The sequence below is a fragment of the Vigna umbellata genome, chromosome 9 (genome assembly GCF_029865625.1).
Source record: "Vigna umbellata cultivar VRB3 chromosome 9, Vumbellata_1.0, whole genome shotgun sequence".
Taxonomy (NCBI): domain Eukaryota; kingdom Viridiplantae; phylum Streptophyta; class Magnoliopsida; order Fabales; family Fabaceae; genus Vigna; species Vigna umbellata.
Genome location: NC_142173.1, coordinates 6,657,464 through 6,665,978, shown reverse-complemented (window position 1 = coordinate 6,665,978; position 8,515 = coordinate 6,657,464). Strand labels below are relative to the sequence as shown.

Below are 8,515 nucleotides of genomic sequence, written 5' to 3'. Positions count from 1 at the left end.
ATTTATATAACTTTTCCAAAATGTAAATATTCTAAATCAAAATAGCATCGGGTTTGAAAGAGTATGATATATCAACATTCAAAAATTAAGAAACTAAATACTATGTCACCGTAAGTATGAATGATAAAAGAAATTTGCATGGAATATCTAGGGTTGTACGGTTTCAACAGAAATAAACATAAATAATGGTAAAGAGTGTAGCTTACAAAATAAGTACAACAATTTCAAGTGAGTATAGAGTAGTTTGACTTTGACCTAATGAGCAAGATTAAAGATGAACAAAATGTCACTTGAATTATTTTTTCTTGTACAGAGTTAAATACATTAATACTAAACATGTATCTAATTTCTTAAATTTTCGAGTCATCTAAGACTTATTTGAAAACTTTAAAACCCAACTAATAAGTTATGCCATCTATCTAAAACTTTAGAATTAAATTAGAATAATTAATCGAGTGCAAGAATGTAAATTAAACAAGCGATTTTACTAGCAAATCATATCCATAATTTTTCTATTTGAATTACAGTAACCATACTCCTTTTAGTGTTAAGGTTTTAATTACATGAATTTTCTAATATTACGTAAGTGGTTATCTAAATTTATTTTTATTCATGTCATGCTTTTAATTAAAACATGTGTCAGGATGGCCGAGTGGTCTAAGGCGCCAGACTCAAGTTCTGGTCTTCGAAAGAGGGCGTGGGTTCAAATCCCACTTCTGACATTTTTAGAAAAGGAATGAACAGAAAACCGATTGAACTTAGGAACTTAATTAATCTTTTTTTTTTGGAAACTTAGGAACTTAATTAATAAAGGTTTTTCCTTCACCATAATGTGATGTCCAAAAATAAGATTTTTCTCGTGTCCAATGTGAAGAAACATCCTTACATTTAGCAATATCATGAACATATATTTAATAATATGTTTTGTGTAGATTTTGGTTTTTGAAATATTTGCAATTTAAATTATTTAGAATTTTAATTTTAATAACACATGAGAATAAATTACAGGCAAACATTTGACAAAGATTCACCTTAGTTGAGAAGCACAAGCCATTTTTATAGAGAATTTCTTTTATCCAAAAAAACTTGTTGACTTTTATTAAAAAAATTATGAATATATAAAAACAACTTTTAACACTTTGTTAGAGAAATCTCTTTTTGATATATGTTTTGTCATTTGGCCAATGAACCTATTTGACAAATGAAAACAAATATTCTCTTCAATATATTTATAAATATTGAATGAAGTCTTTTTTTTTTCTTGTATTATATGTAATCAAGTTTTTTTTAGACTAAACATCAAATTTTTATTAGGATATTTAGAGAAATCGTTAGAGTTTGCAATTGTTTTTGTTTAGCTGTGCAAGAATTTTTTTCACACTTTCTATAATTTAAATTGTTTTTACGAAGAATGTCGCTTTTTGAATACGATATTACCTACTTCGCATGTAAAAGGTTGTATGCCTAGCATTCATTAATACGAAGATTATATTTTTATTTTTTATAATTAACCTCAAAATTTGGTTGATAAATTTCCCAAACATGCAGGCACTGGACCAGAAAAAAAGTTAAAAGAGCGATCAAATTAAGTCTTTGTAGTTGGTCACGTTATAGTGGGTACATATTATTCCTTACAAGTCATGGACGACTATGATAAATTCACATAACTTTCAAAGACTAATTCAGATAACAAAGGTTATGTAAGGATGATTTTGTGGGGGACAGTTATATCATGCAACTTGTAACCAATCTTGATTATGTTTCAATGGTCAATTATACTCACTAGTGAATAAAAAAAGTTACTTGTTCCACTAATCATGTTCTTGGATGGTTGAGTAAAAAATCATTGCACACAATTTTTCAAAATATGATGTTTGGAAGATCTTCTAAACTCATTTTTAAAATATTTTTCTCAAACAACAAATGATTTCTTTCCAAGTTAATCTTACTAAAATTTGTATAACTAGAGGATAATAAATCAAAAGGAACTTTTCAAATATATATCATCTCACGATCCTACAGTCTCCTAGTCTCCTATGCAGAACAGAAACTTTTAAAAAAGTTTCTGTGTTTATACGTAAACCACTTTGTTCATTTTATGTTTCAGTAAAAGCATAATCCATTTTCAATTTCTTGTGTCATGTCTTTTCAAACTGAAAACCGTTCAAAATAATTAATCATATTGATGGATAAATAAAGTAGCTAAGCCTAAATATGAAAAGAATTATTCTTGTAAATTTAAGATGACTTTTGATCTTCTTGTAGTGGTTCGATTCTGTCAGTAGTTCATGCTCTTGTTGTCTTTCAGTTTATCTGGTAAATCATCTTATTGATAATTTTGGAAAAAGATAATTTGATGCTTAAGTCAATTTTTTATTAAGACAAAATAGAATAGATATAATAAATTTAAAAGTATTAAATGTTTCACCTCAATAACATCGATGTCTATATCAATTATATTAATTATTATGTGTATTAAAAAAGTGGAATATTTTTTTGTTCACAGGAAGACTAATTAAAGCTGATTAAACTTTCCATGCAGGACCCTTGATTCATATAATCATTTTCTCCTTATTGAAGTGAATTACTCAACTTATTTAGATAAAGACTGAAGTCAAGTAGTCTCTTTTCATCATTTCCCTCTACTTGTTCACTTTTGTTATGTCTTGACATAGTAAGGCCATGTTGTTGTGTGTTAACACTCCGACAAGTGTACCGAATCGCATCAAGTAATAATAAATGGTAAGACCAAGTATCATTTTCCAAGAGACTCACGGCCTAGACATTCATGTGGTTTCTTGATTAATTAAGACTTGTAACCAAAATCATAGTGTTTATAATGTAGAAAATAAATATGAATGCAAGTGTTGATCAATTGACTTGAAGAATGCACAGGTGATTGATGTATAAAATATGGAATGATTATGTTGTTGGGGTTTCCGACTTATCTTATTCACTCTCATGTATTTATGAATTCATCTTCTTCATTAATGTTAATGTCACTTTCTAATTTATCTTAAACCCGATGTCTCGGTGAAGAAAGCCTACTCTTAATTACTAGTTCATAATGTCTTGTATCCCCAACAATTAATTATTCATTACATTTGCACAGAAGCTTAAAGTAACCAACCCTCTTATCCCTATGTCTAGGAAATATTGCTTTTGGGAGAATTTCCCCAGTTCTAAATTTTCCCATATGTGTTCATATCGACAAAATCAATAATCATGCAATTGAATGAATTAAACAAAGCATGCATAGAGCCTAGAGGAAAAATCCTAACAATTAATGAAGTAAAGCATTTATAATATAAATCAATTCAATACATGAGAGTTTCAACGGATTACATCGTTTCCCCAACAACAATGGAGGTTTAGTTCACCATAGACATGATGAAACTAGATGAAAATATGGAAAAGAATGAAAGATAAAACCTAAAAGTTGAAGATCGGAGCTTTTGCATCCAAAATCCGCCTCCAAGGGGTGAAAAAAGTGTTTTTGTGCCTCCTTCTGTCCAAAGATATGAACCCTAAGTCATCCAAAACCTTAAATAGAGTGCAGAAAAAGTCCAAGCCCACCAGATTAGCCCCTACTTATGGCGCTCAGCGGTAGCTGCGGCACTCAACTAACGCTCAACGGTGGCGCTCAGGTGTGAAACAATGGTTGCAGCACTCAAGTGACGCTCAAGAGTGACGCTCAGGTGTGAAACAGTGGTTGCAACACCAGACTGGCGATCAACGGTGGTGCACAGGCGTGAAACAGTGGTTACACCTCTAAATTGGTGCTCAGCGCCCCAAAATGACGCTCAACGCTATCTACGATTCTTCTATGTGCTGCTTTTCCCACCTTTCCTAACTCCAACTCCTTGCTACTTCAACTTCTTCATCCAATTCATCTTAATTCCTGTCAAAACAAGGAAAACTAAGCATAAAACCAATAATACCACCTTCAACTCTCTTATTCTCACAACATAAGCAAAAGCATGATTTCAAGCTAGTTTCTATGTCATAGAGGGTATTTTTAATATCAAAATTAAGTATAAAAAAAATTGTATTTCAAGCTTTATCACAACCCTAAACTTAGAACATTTCTTGTCCTCAAGCAAACAAGATATAACTCAGTTTTCAACAAATCAATACAATGGTTCAACACATTCAAAAACTCTTTCTTCCAAGACAAGTAATTACTCAAGTCAGCTCATCAAACAAAATTCAGTCAAGATGTACACATGGCTTGATTAAAATCACTCATCATGGTATTCACATAATCACATAATATCCAACAGATTTTATTCTCATGAATGATCAATTAACTAAGCATAGATGTACTCATGTATTCATGGAACCTTTCCTCACTAGGCAAAGTGTTTTACTCAATCACACAAGTGTATATAGAGGTCACTCCTTCACTCTGCCTATCCCAATGTCACATAGAACAAAATTGCCTTTCATTTACCATAATCAAACATACTCACAAACAAGTATCATCACAAGAACTTTTCCATGGCTTGTAACGTGGCTGGGCTAAGAAGAAAAATTGGTTTTTCAAGATAAAAAAATCCTTGAGTTAAGAGAGTCATTCAAAAATTTATCATTCAAATATAATATCTCTTTAGACAAACCAATCTTACTCATTCCCAACTTTCCCTTTTTTGCATCAAGCTTTTCTTTCTTTGCATTTTATTTTCTTTTCTCTTTTTCATACTTGCTCAATACTTAGCTCAATGGTTTTCATTATTTTCTTTTTCAATTTTCCCAATCAACCCCAAACTTGAACCTTTATCAATACCACACCATGATTCTCAATTCAACTCAAGGTAAAGATTTTCATAAAGGATAGGATCTGTTTAAGGCTTAAGGTTCAAAAAAGGTAGAACACGTCGTGTTTTCTTTCATTTGGGCTAAACTCATGCATTGGCTAAGAAAATGGGTAATAAAACATGGCCTTGATCATATGACACAAGCAAGAAATTAGTTCAATCATAGAAACTTGGGCAATATCATTCATGCTTTCAAAAGAATAACAATCATTCACATAAATACTCTGGAGTTCAAAACCTCACATATAAGCTAATTCAATGTTCCACATACACCAAATACACATCCTCCTTAGCATCATAATCACAATCATAACATCATGCATCTGTTCACACAGTTTGTGAACATCCACCTGTATATCAGCATCTTGTGAAACATCTCAACATCAATCAATATAAAAGCATCATCAAGCACTACTCATCACATGCAAATCAATATCAAACCATCACATCATATATAAGTCTCAAACTGAGTACATCAACCCCTATTCTAAAAACAGAAGCAAAATAAAATAAATAAAAAACGAAGATAAGAAACATCATGTTCTACTGCAAATAGCATTCATTAGTAAATGATATCATCATCAATCTGAGTCCTCCTCCTCATATCTTCCTCTTCTTCATCACCATCTTCATCATCATCCTCCACAGCTGAAGCTTTAGTTGCTCCAGCTCCACTAGCCTGTGCCTGATCCTCTAGCCATCCCACCACAGTGTTAAACTCATCCATCGTCCACTGCCGCATAGGGGGTGTATCATACAACCCTATAATCATCTCTGTAGTGGCCACTTGTCCTCTATGCAATGCCTCCATCCTAGACTGCATCATGGACATATACATGTCCCTCATATGAAAAGGCTCTGCATCTTGAGGTTGTGCATGTGCTAGTGGTGGTCCCCTCCTATGAACTCTAGGAGTATATGGTGGTGGCACTTGTTGGGCTACCTCATCCATCATGCAATATTGGGTATAGTAAGAAGAGTCAATCTCCTTCCTTGGCCGCTCCATCAGCGGTGTGGAAGTATTCACCCCAGCTAACTCACAGAGATGTGTGATCAAAGATGGATGCCCCAGCGGTGCTTTATTATTCACAGAACTGGCACAAGTCTGAATCTCATTTGCTATGACCTGCCTAATATTGATATTCAATCCTTTGAGCACACAATAAAGGAAGAAGGACCTAATATGAATGTTGGCATGAGTGAATGTCATCCAGTATTTTGCAAGAGGAGTCAAATGAGATCTCCTAATATGAATAGGCACATCATTCCTATTCCTCTGGAAGTGTCCTCTAGGCACACACAATGTCCTCTCCACATCATCAAAGTCTGCTCCTTCCTCCATATTCAATGCTAACTGACATTGTTCACTAGCCCATTTATTATGCAGAAACCTGTCAATAGTATCAGGATCATACTGAATAAACTTTCCTCTTACATAGCTCATGTACCTCTCGGTATGAGTGTTGCCAAATGGCCTTGCATTGGTGTAAAATTCCTTGACCACTGCTATGTTTGCTGGTTTAGGATAAGCAATTACATTCTCCCATCCTCTTCTTTCTATTTCCTCTCCAAATTGTGGGGCCAAAGATAGTATCGACCCCACTTTTCTTTCCATCAAAAGCCTTCGATCTTGGACTATTTGGAAGTGTCGCTCATGCTTATGAGAAAGGAACTTGTTTGAATAGAAACGTTCCAGATCCTTTCTCTTGTTCCCCAAGGTTTTAACTCTCTTCCCTGATGATCAAGCCATCCCTGAATCACAAACAATTCACAAAACCACAAGAACATCATCAAGCATTAGCATAAAAAACAATCCAAACTCACTCTTCTTATCACCGCTGAGGGTAAAACAGGATCCTTTAGCGTTACCTACATCAAACAACATCCAACCAGACTGCACAAATGGCCAACAACCAGAAAAACCAACTCTGCAGAAATCGTGCTGAGCACCCCTTAGAGGGCCCTCAGCGCCAATCAACTCAGTTTTAAAAATAAGCCCTAGTTGGCCTTAAACGCTACTCACATGCATTTTTTACAGTTCTAATCATCAATCAAACATTTTAATCGGTCCAAACAGTGATTATTTCAACAAATCATGCATAAATATCAAAAATCATTAAGAATCATGTTTGGACCACAACATTCATTCAAAATCATACTTGCAAATGCCCTAGAATGTAAAATTCATGTACTTACTTTGTTGGAGATGCTCAACTTGTAAAGAATGCCAAATGAAATTGGATGGAAGAATTATCCAAAATGAGTGGAGAAAGGGTTTTGGAGAGGAGGATGAAGAAGAAAGTGGAGAGAAAACCTTTGGAGAGTGATTTGAAGTGGCTAGAAAGAGTAAATAGTGAATGGGGCGGCTAGGGCGAGACCTAGGGTAGAGAAAGCATATAATGGGCCAACATACGCTAAGCCCAATTTTTAACTTAAAACCCAAATCTGCAGAATCGCGCTCAGCGCTCCAGACTGGCGCTAAGCGGTGAGTGCGACACATTCTCTCCTCTTTTCTTGCTTACCCTAAGCGTGATTTAACCAATATTCACTCAACTTCAACTCTCAACTTTTCGAATTTCATTCATCTTTCACTCACTTCACATACTCTCACTTAATCAATGCATTTAATCTCACACCACTCAATCATTCAACACTGAAGAACCTATAATGCAATTAGAACATAAATAAATCAAAATGCACAAAGATAAATTCAAACAACTGGGTTGCCTCCCAAGTGGCACTTGTTTAACATCACGAGTCTGACCCATGAATCCTCCAGCATCCTTCAGTAGATGCATATCTTTCTCACCAGCACCCATCAGTAGGCGTGTATAAGCTTAGTATCCTTCAGTAGATACTCTATCACCTAACATCCATCAGTAGATGGTAAACCATATCAGTATAATAACAAAATAAAACAATGTTCCAATGTTTTTAAATTACAACACCAAAATAACCAATAACTCAAAGAAATTAATGTTTTCAAATCATTGGGGTGCCTCCCAATAAGCGTTCTTTTAACGTCATTAGCTTGACACAATAAAGCTCAAGTTCCATCTTTAATGTTGGTGTTCTTCTTGCTTTCATCACACCAACTAATCAATTGCTTTCGGTCCTCCTTCTTGACTCGTCTTGAATGTAGAGCTTCAATCTCTATCACTCTATTCTCTTTAAAATTCTTCACAACCCACAACTTGTTCTTGAATCTTACAGGCGTGCCAAGTTGGAATTGTGCATCCAGTAAGTCATCATGAACCACCATTCCTTTGTCATCTTTTTCTTCTTCCCTAACCCGTGACAAGAAACAATTTTTACCTTTGATGACCGGCTTGAAAAGTTTAGAGCTAATCATTGGTGCATCCTCACATGCAGCTTTATGATTAGTCTTCTTCTCTTGAATTTGCTGCTCAGCTTTGAAGACATTAAAGATCACCTTTTTGTCTCGGTCATGAAGCACTATGATCCCATCATCTACATTGATGATTACTTTTGTCGTTTTCATAAACGACCTTCCAAGAATAATTGACATCTTCTCATCTTCATTCATCTCCATCACCACAAAATCTACCAAGAATTTAAGCTTCTCTATACAAACCACAACATCTTTCGCTACACCATAGGGTTTCTTGGAAGATCCATCCGCCATAAGCAAAGTCATCTTTGGTGGCTTGACTTCAAGATCACCAATCCTTTCAAGC

The 8,515-nt window shown here is 34.5% G+C and overlaps 1 non-coding gene across 1 annotated transcript; it reads left to right on the top strand.

Moving 5' to 3' along the window:
* Window positions 1-638: 638 nt before the first annotated feature.
* Window positions 639-722, top strand: TRNAL-CAA (transfer RNA leucine (anticodon CAA)). Its single transcript has one exon. It is a non-coding gene; the product is annotated as a tRNA-Leu (tRNA).
* The last annotated feature ends 7,793 nt before the right edge of the window (window positions 723-8,515 follow it).